Source organism: Lactuca virosa, chromosome 2 (assembly GCF_052849685.1).
Source record: "Lactuca virosa cultivar CGN04683 chromosome 2, Lactuca_virosa_CGN04683_v6, whole genome shotgun sequence".
NCBI lineage: Eukaryota > Viridiplantae > Streptophyta > Magnoliopsida > Asterales > Asteraceae > Lactuca > Lactuca virosa.
This window is the reverse complement of record NC_136427.1, coordinates 134,101,582-134,112,785: the sequence shown is the minus strand read 5'-3', so window position 1 is coordinate 134,112,785 and position 11,204 is coordinate 134,101,582. Positions and strand designations below refer to the sequence as shown.

The 11,204-nt window shown below is 39.5% G+C and overlaps 1 long non-coding RNA gene across 1 annotated transcript; it reads right to left on the bottom strand.

The window, feature by feature from the left end:
• Positions 1-2,474: 2,474 nt before the first annotated feature.
• Positions 2,475-3,091, bottom strand: LOC145156516 (uncharacterized). The gene is made up of 3 exons (XR_013736756.1): positions 3,034-3,091; positions 2,825-2,933; positions 2,475-2,679 (listed from the first exon to the last, which is right to left on the bottom strand). It is a non-coding gene; the product is annotated as an uncharacterized LOC145156516 (long non-coding RNA).
• Between the last annotated feature and the right edge of the window lie 8,113 nt (positions 3,092-11,204).

Below are 11,204 nucleotides of genomic sequence, written 5' to 3'. Positions count from 1 at the left end.
TTAAAAGTAAAACAACAATTATAAATTCAACTCATACATATCAAAATCTAGAGTACTTTGATCCACACATCTTGTAATGATCATGCAAGTGTCTTGTTCCATTCTTGCTTTTTCCACTTAATTTCTTCCCACAATAGTTGCATATGTGCCTTATCAACTCCATTGATCTTTTGCTTTTTAAAATGACACCAAACTGCATAACCCAAACTTCTGTTTGATTGTGCTGGTTGTTGATATTGATTGTCACTAAAACTACACATTACATATAATAAGAATTACAAAGACATAACTTCATTTATACACTAAATTATACAATAATTTAAAAAGAATTACAATTTTTTTCTATTGTACAACAAAATAGCTATAAATCATGTTATTCACATTAATTTATTCATGCATACCAGATTATACAAACATTAAAAAAGAATTACAATTTAGTTTATGATTATCGATTACACATACCTTAGAAAATTTTCAGGAAGATCATCTTAAAACCACCTCATCATCAAGATATCAACCCATAGTGTAACCAACACTACTGAAACTTATTAGTTCCTTGAGTTTCAAGCATTAAAACTAACACTGTTAGTTCCTTTAGTTCAATTAGTTGATAGAATGATAGTCCACATATAGTAAAAGATGAATCTAGCCTATATACCTCCCTCTTAACTTTATATAGATATCAATAATAAAAAACAGTGATTCAAATTAAACTAATAAGATAGAAGTCCATCGGGACCCTGAAAAATGAAAACTACGAAATTCCATTGCAAACATAAGAACACATACAACTCACACACATAGACATTAAAGGTATAGAAAATCGATTCCTGTTTAGCAGGTTAGAGAAATAAAGTCGGAAATCAAAATTCAGCAACTGAGGTCAAATGCATAAACTAAAACCGAAAAACAAGCAACTAAATTCAAAACACACCCGGTATCTATTGATAGAATTGAAATGAACAAAATCTATTTCAATCAGAATACATTAAAAAAAATGATCGAAGCAAGTCATTCATGAGAAATCGGATAGATAATACATAGCATCAATGAGTTATACATGATATAACTACTGATGAGATATTGATTTTTACCAAGTAGACATGAGATTAGATTGAGAAATCGCTTACAGTAAGAGGAACGATGAACAGGTATAGGTGCAACACAATCAATGAAAAAAACTTACATGAGGTTTGGATTTTGGAGTGGAAACGGAAGATCGTCCATTTAAGACTTTAAATTGTTCTTTGAGGAGTTCAAATTTATTCCTGAATCTTGATTTCTAGTAAGTTTGTGTCCATATCTAGGGTTTAGGGTGAGGGAGAAATCGACAATAGAGGAATGACCAGTTTTATTCTTGAAGACTAGAGACATTAATTGAATCTTGAATCGTGAACCTGAAAGGCTGAATCGTGAGAGAAGAACGAAGAGTCGAGTACGACTCCCGAGTCTCGAAGAGATGAAAACGCTGGAAAGTGGAACCATGGAAATTGGAATCGTTGCTTGACTATAATTACTAATATATGTATATATATATATATATATATATATATATATATATATATATATATATATATATATATATATATATATATATATATATATTGGGGTTTAAACGGGGCGGATAGTACTATGCTCATCCCCGACCCGTCCCCGCTTCGGGTAACATATTTAATCCCCATCCCCGATTCATTACCCGCTAAGTCGGGTAATCCCCGACGGCCGTCACGGCCGGGCAGAGGCGCCTGCAGTGAGGACAAGTAATCTCCAAAATAGTCATTCACTAGCTTTATTAATTTCATAAAAATAAGAATCAATGGTGCACCAGATTTTATAGTGACCTGCTAAACAACCCTAAACTAGATCCTGTAAATTATGAATAAGTATCCTAGTATAAACATATAACTAAACAACTGGATGACAATCCTTGTTCATATAAAATAATCACAATAACTTTCCTATTTTATTGCTTAGCCTTGAAGCTACCTTACTTGTGCCTTTGATTTGTCAGACCCCCGAACCAGATGGCGGAAACGTCCGAGGGTTCGTGTGACTTAAATTGAAATATCATCACAATGCATATACATGAAACATTTTTTTGAATTGAGTTTCTCTTCTTACAAGACCATACAATACATTCATTTCATCATATTATACCATAACAGTGTCATCCAAATATAAAACAATTATATAGTTTTTCTAGTAAACATTCAACTAAAGTGCATAGGTTTTAATTGTCAAGTATAGACTATTGAGGAAACAAATCAGTTGAAATTGATTATCTTGTAACTTCAACATGAATGCAACGTTGTCGTTACTATCATTATCAATACCAATACCTCTAGAATTGGTAACAACGATGCCAAAAACTGACTTAAGAATTAAGATCCAATACACATGACTAAAGAGAAAAATGATGTTCTCAAAGTAAGTTCCATGAAAAAGCTAAGGTAGGTAGCTAACCAACTACAGCATATTATAAAGAGATTATAATATAAACTAACAAGTAACAAACAATACAATTGTCACAAATCATATTATTTATGGTCTGGTGTTTTTCAGTTTTCACACAATAGTAAAAGATAAAACCATCCATCAATTCATTCATCATCCGAGTCAACAACTTGGGGTTCCCGTTCCGGATGATGTTGACACCTCCGTGCTGCAAACAGGGCACACCTGCACCACAAATAATAATAGTACAACTGTCTTCTTAATAATAATAATAAAAAAATGGGGAAATTAAACTTTCCATAAGAAAATTTCCAACATTTTACAAAACTAGACTTACAAGTTGACATATGATATTGAGTATATGACATACCTTGTTGATTTGTAACCAGTTGGTTATGCATTCAGAATGGTAAGAGTGTTTACAAGACAGCAAGATCAAGTTTTCCCCATCTTCATAATCCAACCGACAAATAACACATCTGCAATCAAAATTAATAAACAAACAAATAGTATCAGAATAAATAAAATAAACCCTGACTCATGAAAAAAAAATAGAAGAGTTTGTTTGTTGTGTTTTACGTATCACTGCTTCCGTTTTGATTATTCTGGATCTTGTATACTACTGAGCGCAAAGAAGTTATATTAATTGGTCACGAAGGCCCAATAAGCATGATTTGAGACTTTCAAGCCCAAATATTTGAATATTTACTTGTTTTAGGTATAGTATAATTGTTGGAAAGTTTGATTGAACGACTGTTAATTTCGTATCGGCACGAGGTCGGTTGGTTGTTTATAACGATATTTGGAATTTTACGTATATTCATCTTTTTATTTTCATGAGTTGTAGTTTGGTATTTTTTTTTTACTCAAATATCTTAATAATAAAATAATTGGCTCAAAATATTGGTTTGACCCTTTTCAGCCCTTCTTTAATAAAAATGACAATTTTAGTCCCTTATTTTGAAAAAGAAACATTTTAGGTCCTTAAACCATTTTCTTTACATTTTTGACCCATAGACTTGTTTTAGTGATGTTTTTAGTTCAAAATTTACTCTTTGGCAGTTTCAGCCCTTCCAGCAAAGAGTCTTTCGGTTAAAGTCCAACTTTTTCACCACTTTTACGATTTTGGCCCAAATTCCAAAAACTTTACATTTTTTTATCCTTTTTGGAAAAGAAAAGCATTTTAACCCTTGAAATAGTTTTGTTTACCCCTTTTACCCCTTGTTTCGAGAATTGTACCATTTCAGCCCCTTAAAATCGTATTTTTGCAAATTTTTGGGGATATGGGCCTAATAGCCCAAAAATTAGCCCATTAAGCTATAATTTACATTTCTAGTCCTTTAAAGAGTATAATGTTCATAAAAACATTTAATTTTACTGTTTTGACTCTTTTAGTCCTCAAGAAAACCGTGAATGACAAATTTCAACCCAACTTTTGTTTATTTCACAATTATAGCCCAAAAACGAGTTTTATGTTGCATTATGTTTATTATGACTTTAGATAGAAATTTTTCTTGACTTGTTTAATAAAAAGTATATTAGATCATGTTTGTTTCCCTTCTTGTGCCATAGATCTCGAGATTTCTTCCCTTTTTGTTACATATTTACCACACAAACACATAAAATCACACATACATACATGAAATCACACATAACATACACATACACATAGATCTACACATTTTACTTGTATTCTCCCCCATAAAACTTAGGAAAACCGAAAAGAGAGGGGTATGGACTCACCTTTGCTTGTTGTTTTCGATTTGAAGAGGAAAGGGGAGAGTTTGATGCTATTTTTCGGCCCTAGCAAGCTTTCTTGGGTTGATTTCGAAGTTAAGAAGCTTCTAATGTGTAGATCACGAAAATGGTGTGAGTTAGGAGGAAGTTTTGATGAAATAAAGAGACTAGGTTATGGATCTAAACAATAACTTACCAATGATGATGATTATTGTGGAATAACTTCCTTGAAGAGCTTCTAAATCTCGAAAATTTGGAAGGAGAAGTGAAGGAGTTGTGGTGTTTTCTTGAGAGAGCTTAAGTGAAATAATTGTGTGTGTGTGTTGATACTCCTCTCGGCCGAAGATAAGAAGAGAGGGAGAGAGAGAGATAGAGAAGTGAAATAATGGTGTGCATGGAAGTATGTGATGGTGCATGGAAGACCAAAATGGAATAAGGAGGTGCCTAACCCTCCTTATTTCACTAGTTTCTATTTTTTTTTGTTATCCTCTTGGGCCGAGAAAGAGAGAAGAGAAAGAAGATTTTTGGGCCTTTGGTGCTTAAGTCCATAATATGGACCCACTAAGAGTATTTTATTTCATTCTAGGCCCATTATGGCCCAAAATGTTAAAATAAAAGAAAGTGGGTCCAATTAGAGCCCATATAAGAGTTCTAAGCCAAAAATAGTCAAATTGGAAGCTTATTGGTCCATTAGGCCCAATAAGAAAATCCTAGTCCAAAATGGACTTGAACCGGGATTTTTAAGGTTTCCATCCTTTGTTGACTACTTGAATGTTTGTGTAGAGTATTTGATGGAATTTTTGTGATCATTGAACAAGCGTCATACATGTTTTCAAAGCTTTAACTACAATGTTATCTTTGTTAAGGGTTTTACAAGGTATCAGAATTCCTGGTTGTGACATCATCCCCCCGTTAGAGGGAATTTCGTCCTGAACTTCTTTTTAAAGCTAGATTCGAGAATGTGAGAATAGATGAGGGTACTTCTGCTTCATTTGGTCTTCGCATTCCCATGTGAATTCTGGTCCACGTTTCGCGTTCCACCGAACTTTCACAATCGGAATGCGACTTTGCTTAGTACGCTTCACTTCCCTGTCCATGATTTCGACTGGTTCTTCGATGAACAGGAGATTCTCATTGATTTAGATTTCTTCTAATGGAATGACGAGAGTCTCGTCAGATAAGCACTTCTTTAAATTGGAAACATGGAACACGGGGTGTACACTGCTGAGCTCAGCGGGTAGCTGCAGTCTATAAGCCACTGGACCTATTCGGGCAAGAATCTCGAAGGGTCCAATGTATCGAGGGTTTAGTTTTCCCCGTTTCCCAAAACGAATCACCCCTTTCCAAGGAGAGACCTTTAACAACACCCGATCCCCGACTTTGAATTCCAAGGGCTTTCGCCGTTTATCGGCGTAGCTCTTCTGTCTGTCTCGTGATGATTGCAGTCGGGCTCTGATCTGAATTATCTTCTCGGTCGTTTCGCGTATGATTTCTTGTCCCGTGAATGCATTGCCTGGTGTCTGTCCTCTTGCTAGCTGAGTGTCACCTACCTCAGTCCAACACAATGGCGATCTACATTTACGCCCATACAATGCCTCGAATGGAGCAACTTTGATGCTTGAGTGATAACTGTTATTGTATGAGAATTCGATCAAAGGCAAGTGGGTATCCCATGACCTTCCAAAGTCTATCACACATGCGCGAAGCATATCGTCTAGCGTTTGAATGGTTCGCTCGCTTTGACCATCTGTTTGTGGGTGGTAGGCAGTGCTCATGTCAAGTTGTGTTCCCATAGCTTTCTGAAGCGATTGCCAAAAGCGTGAAGTAAACCTACTATCTCTATCTGAGATGATAGATATGGGCACTCCGTGGAGTCTCACGATTTCCTTGATATAGATCCTTGTCAAACGTTCCATCTTGTATGACTCTTTTATTGGCAGGAAATGAGCGGATTTTGTTAACCTGTCAACTATTACCCATATGGTATCCAAATCATCAGTCGACTTGGGTAGTTTGGTCACAAAGTCCATAGTAATCCTTTCCCATTTCCACTCGGGAATTACAGGTTGTTGTAGCAATCCCGAGGGCTTCTGATATTCCACATTTACTTTAGCACACGTGAGGCACTTGCTAACGTAAGTGGAAATTTCTCCCTTCATGTTAGGCCACCAATAATGTTGCTTGACATCCACGTACATTTTATCTGAACCCGGATGGATGAAGTATCACGTCTTGTGGGCTTCATTCATGACTACTTCTCTGAATCCCCCAAGTTTAGGGACCCAAATGCGGTTCATGAAGTAATATGCTCCATCCTCCTTCACTTCGAAATTCTTTTCCATTCCTCGTAACGCTTCGCTTGTTTTGTTTTCTGCCTTCATGGCATCGAACTGGGCTGCTCTGATTTGCGAGGTCAGGTGGGATTGGATGGTTATGGAGAAAGTCTTCAAACGACGATTCGAGTAATCCTTTCGACTCAAGGCATCAGCTACCACGTTAGCCTTACCTGGGTGGTACTTGATTTCACACTCATAATCGTTTAGCAGCTCAACCCATCTTCGTTGCCTCATGTTTAACTCCTTTTGATTTAAAATGTGCTGGAGACTCTTGTGGTCAGTGAAAATGGTGCACTTGGTACCATAAAGGTAGTGCCTCAAAATCTTCAAGGCGAAGACCACAGCTCCCAATTTGAGATCATGGGTGGTATAATTCACCTCATGTGTCTTTAATTGTCGGGACGCATAAGCTATCACCTTCCCACGCTGCATGAGTACACAGCCTAAACCCTGATTCGACGCATCGCAGTAAACTATGAAGTCCTCTGTTCCCTCTGGTAGTGATAATACCGGTGCACTGTAGAGCGCTTGCTTCAGAGTTCGGAATGCAGCTTCTTGCTTATCCGTCCATTCAAAGGGTACGCCCTTTTACGTAAGCGAGGTAAGTGGCTTGGCTGTTTTGGAGAAGTTCTGAATGAACCTCCTGTAGTAGCCTGCGAGGCCTAAAAATTGGTGAATTTCTGTGGGCGTTGTTGGGATCGCCCATCCTTCAACGGCTTTGACCTTAGAAGCATCCACATGTATCCCTTCCTGACTAACAACATGACCCAAAAAGTTCACACTACGAAGGCAGAACTCACACTTAGAGAGTTTTGCGTATAACTTTTCGGTTCGCAGGGTTTCCAGAATTTGTCGGAGATGTCGGCCGTGTTCCTCTTCGCTTAGAGAATAGACTAGAATATCGTCGATAAAAACGATGACAAAGTTGTCAAGGAATGGTCGACAGATTCGATTCATTAGGTCTATGAATGCAGCAGGGGCATTCGTTAGACCGAAGGGCATTACGACAAATTCATAATGTCCATAACGAGTTCGGAAGGCGGTTTTGGGGATATCCTCCTCCCGGACTTTGAGTTGATGGTATCCGTATCGCAGATCTATCTTAGAGAAGTAGCTTGCTCCTTGGAGTTGGTCAAATAGATCGTCGATTCGCGGAAGTGGATAGAGATTTTTGATAGTGAGCTTATTTAGTTCCCTGTAGTCAATACATATTCTAAAGGAACCGTCCTTCTTCTTAAGAAAGAGGACTGGAGCTCCCCAAGGTGAGAAACTGGGTCAGATGAATCCTTTGTCCAAAAGTTCGCTGAGTTGGCTGGACAACTCTTGCATTTCCGCAGGAGCCAATCTATAGGGCGATTTGGCGATGGGTGTAGCTCCTGGCACGAGGTCAATTCGGAACTCGACTTGTCTTTCTGGGGGTATCCCCGGAAGATCTTCAAGAAAGACATCCGGGAAATCGCAAGCCACTGGGATGTCTCGAATATTGACCTCTTCCTTGGACTTATCCACTATATGAGCCATAAACGTCAAGTCCTTCTTTCGTAGATACTTCTGTGCCTTAATGCATGAGATAAGACGAAGGTTCGTGCTGGGTTTGTCTCCGTATATAATTAGGGTTTCGTGATTTGGGAGGTGAAGGCGAACGACCTTCTCGTGACACATAATTTCAGCATGGTGGGGGCTTAACCAGTCCATGCCGATAATCACATCAAAACTCCTAATGGAAACATGCATTAAGTTTATTTGAAAGACGTGATGACTTAAGGTCAGAGTACATCCTATGTAGATTTCCCCAGTGGATTCTGTTTTCCCATTAGCCATTTCCACTGTAAAGGTTTCATTAAGCTTCTGGGGTTGTTGTTTTAACAAGTGTTTGAATTTATTACTCACAAAGCTTCCTTCTGCCCCGGTATCAAATAGGATGCATGCATAAGTGTGGTTTAGGAGAAACGTGCCGGTAACAACAGCGGGATACTGAACCGCTTCTCCCTGACCCATGGTTAGCACACTTCCTGTTCCTCCATTCTTAGGGTTGTTGTTGTTGGGGCAGTTTCGACGGATATGCCCAGTCTTTCCACATCCATAGCAGGTGGGGCTTGATCCTGCATTATTGCCGCTGTTGTTGGTGTTGTTGTTGTTGTTGCGGTTGTTGTTATTGTTTTTGTTGTTTCCTTGCTGCTAGTTCTGGGGAGGATAGGTCCTGCAATATTTTGCCGTGTGACCCTTTCGATTGCAACCGGTACAATGCATCTCCTTGCATTTGCCATTATGATGGAGACTGCACTTGTTGCACTTTGGGAGATTCCCAGAATACTGCCCAGGGGCACTTGGAGTAGCTGAGACTGGAGCATGTGGTGTGGAGGGAACTTGGGTGGTTGCAGCATTGACTGTCACTGTTTGTTGCTTCTTTGACGACTCTGAGCCTTGTCGCCCCTTTCTCTTGTTATTCTTTCCTTTCTTGTTGCCACTCTCCTTCTTGCCTTCAGTTTCCCCTGGCTTCTCGCCCTTCTTGTTGTTGTGGTCGTACAGTTTCTTGGCAAACCTCTTGGCACTGTCGAAGGTTTCGCGATTTGTAGCTATCACATTTCCTTGAATTGGGGAGGTTAATCCCCAGATGAATCGTTCGATTTTCTTTCCCTCTGAAGTAATCATGTCAGGGAACAACAGTGACAGTTCGCTAAATCTTGATATGTATGCATCAATGTCGGAGTTGCGGACGGTGAGATTCCATAACTCTTGCTCCATTTTCTGAATTTCGCCTCGCGGGCAGTACTCGGCCATCAGTATTTCTTTCAACTCCGCCCACGGCATGGCGTTGGCTACGGGGAGAGTCATGGCCTCTACATGTCCATTCCACCAGGTGAGAGCTTGGTCAACGAATGTGCATGCAGCAAACTTCACTTTCATCTCCTCGGGGCATTCACATATCTCGAATACCGATTCCATCTTTTCAATCCATCTCTTTAGGGTTATCATTCCCCTTGTGCCATTAAATGTTCGTGGCTTGGCATTGGTGAAATCCTTGTAAGAGCACGTCTTGGTAGGTCCTTGATTTATTCCGTTGTTCGAACTTCCAGCCCCTTGTCCATTGCCTCCGCCATTGTTCCCTTGGTGGATTTGCGCCATGGCTGCAGTAACCGCAGCAGATACAACTACTTGGAATGCAGCTGAGTTGACTTCGGGTAGGGTTGGTCCAGGGTTTCCAAGGGTTGGTCGTTGTGGCATCTTTCTGTCATTGAACGGAAAGATGTTGAGTGCCTATGATTTTTGTGAGATTGTGGTCCTATAAACTAGGTGTATTGCATGTACTTAAGTGGTTTCACATGTTAACATACAATCACGGACACATAACGCATAACAGATAACAACATCACAATAGAACACATATATTTTCCATTAATAATATCCATACTTTGATACATGAAAATTTGCTCGAAGGAGCGTACATAAGTGGTGCAAGTTCGGCAGCATAACGACTCCATGAGTAGTGTAATCACTTAAACATAGAGTCGATGGTACATAGCATAGATCATATAAGCATAATACTAAGGATGGATATGACTAGCCCTAACACTCTAAGGAGCGCTCGACGGCGGCAGTGAGGTCATATACCAAAGTGTTGTGCCAACAACTGGGCCATCTCTGTCATTTCTCCAATGACTTCATCTCTTTCCTGGTTGGCCTGCATCGCTCGTGCTTCCATGGCGAATAGTTGTCGCCGCAGAGCGGCAATCTCAGCTTCCGGAGAATGATTCTCTCTTGTGGAATTTCCTGGTAGGGCAGGGGGTTTCTGTTGCGTCTCGCTGGTAGGTGGTGTGACGGGTTCCTCGTTTGTGTCTTGTTCTTCCTCCATATCGTCATCGGTCCCATCGAACTCGTAGTCCGTGTCCGTGTACTCGTCGGGCCCAACGCCGTGTGCTCCCCCCTGATCTCCCTCGGGTTCGTCCTCGATCATTCCGTGGGCCACTAAGGCCTGATGAAACTGAATGCCCTGGTGCTCCCCTTCCATGGTGACTGAGAGGAGGTATATGAATAAACTATTATTACTCCTAAGATGTTTTAATTATTATGCATTTTGAGTTGATGTTCTTTTCTTGGTAACAGAGGGGTATGTTTTTAGGTTTACCGACCATCGAGGTTTCCCCGGGGCATGTGATAGTTGTACCTTGGAGAAAATGTAGTTGATCAGGCTACATCCATCCCCTTAATACAACTAGGAACAGTCCCGACTTAACCGAGATGTCGGTATTATCTTATTTGATTTGGTATTATGTTCTTTTTCCTATATCGCACAAGTAAAGATGTTTTATCGTTGTGTTTTATTTGTTTTGTTCAGAGTTGTTTTAGTCCCTCTTTGGTTTATAGTTGCATATCAATGTGTGGCTAGATATGCCAGTTCACTATAAACAGAGCTCTAATACCAACCTGTCACACCCCCGAACCAGACGGCGGAAACGTTCGAGGGCTCGCGTGACTCAAATTGAATATCATCACAATGAATATACATGAATCATAACATAAACTTCACCATGCATTAATACATTACAACTGACATTGTTCACATCCAGTACATTGTTTAAATATTACATATCCATAGCATCAATTGTTTGAGAGTTTTCAAAACATAACATCCTAACGTACTTGATATTACCCTTCAGCTTACCTGTTACCTGAGAA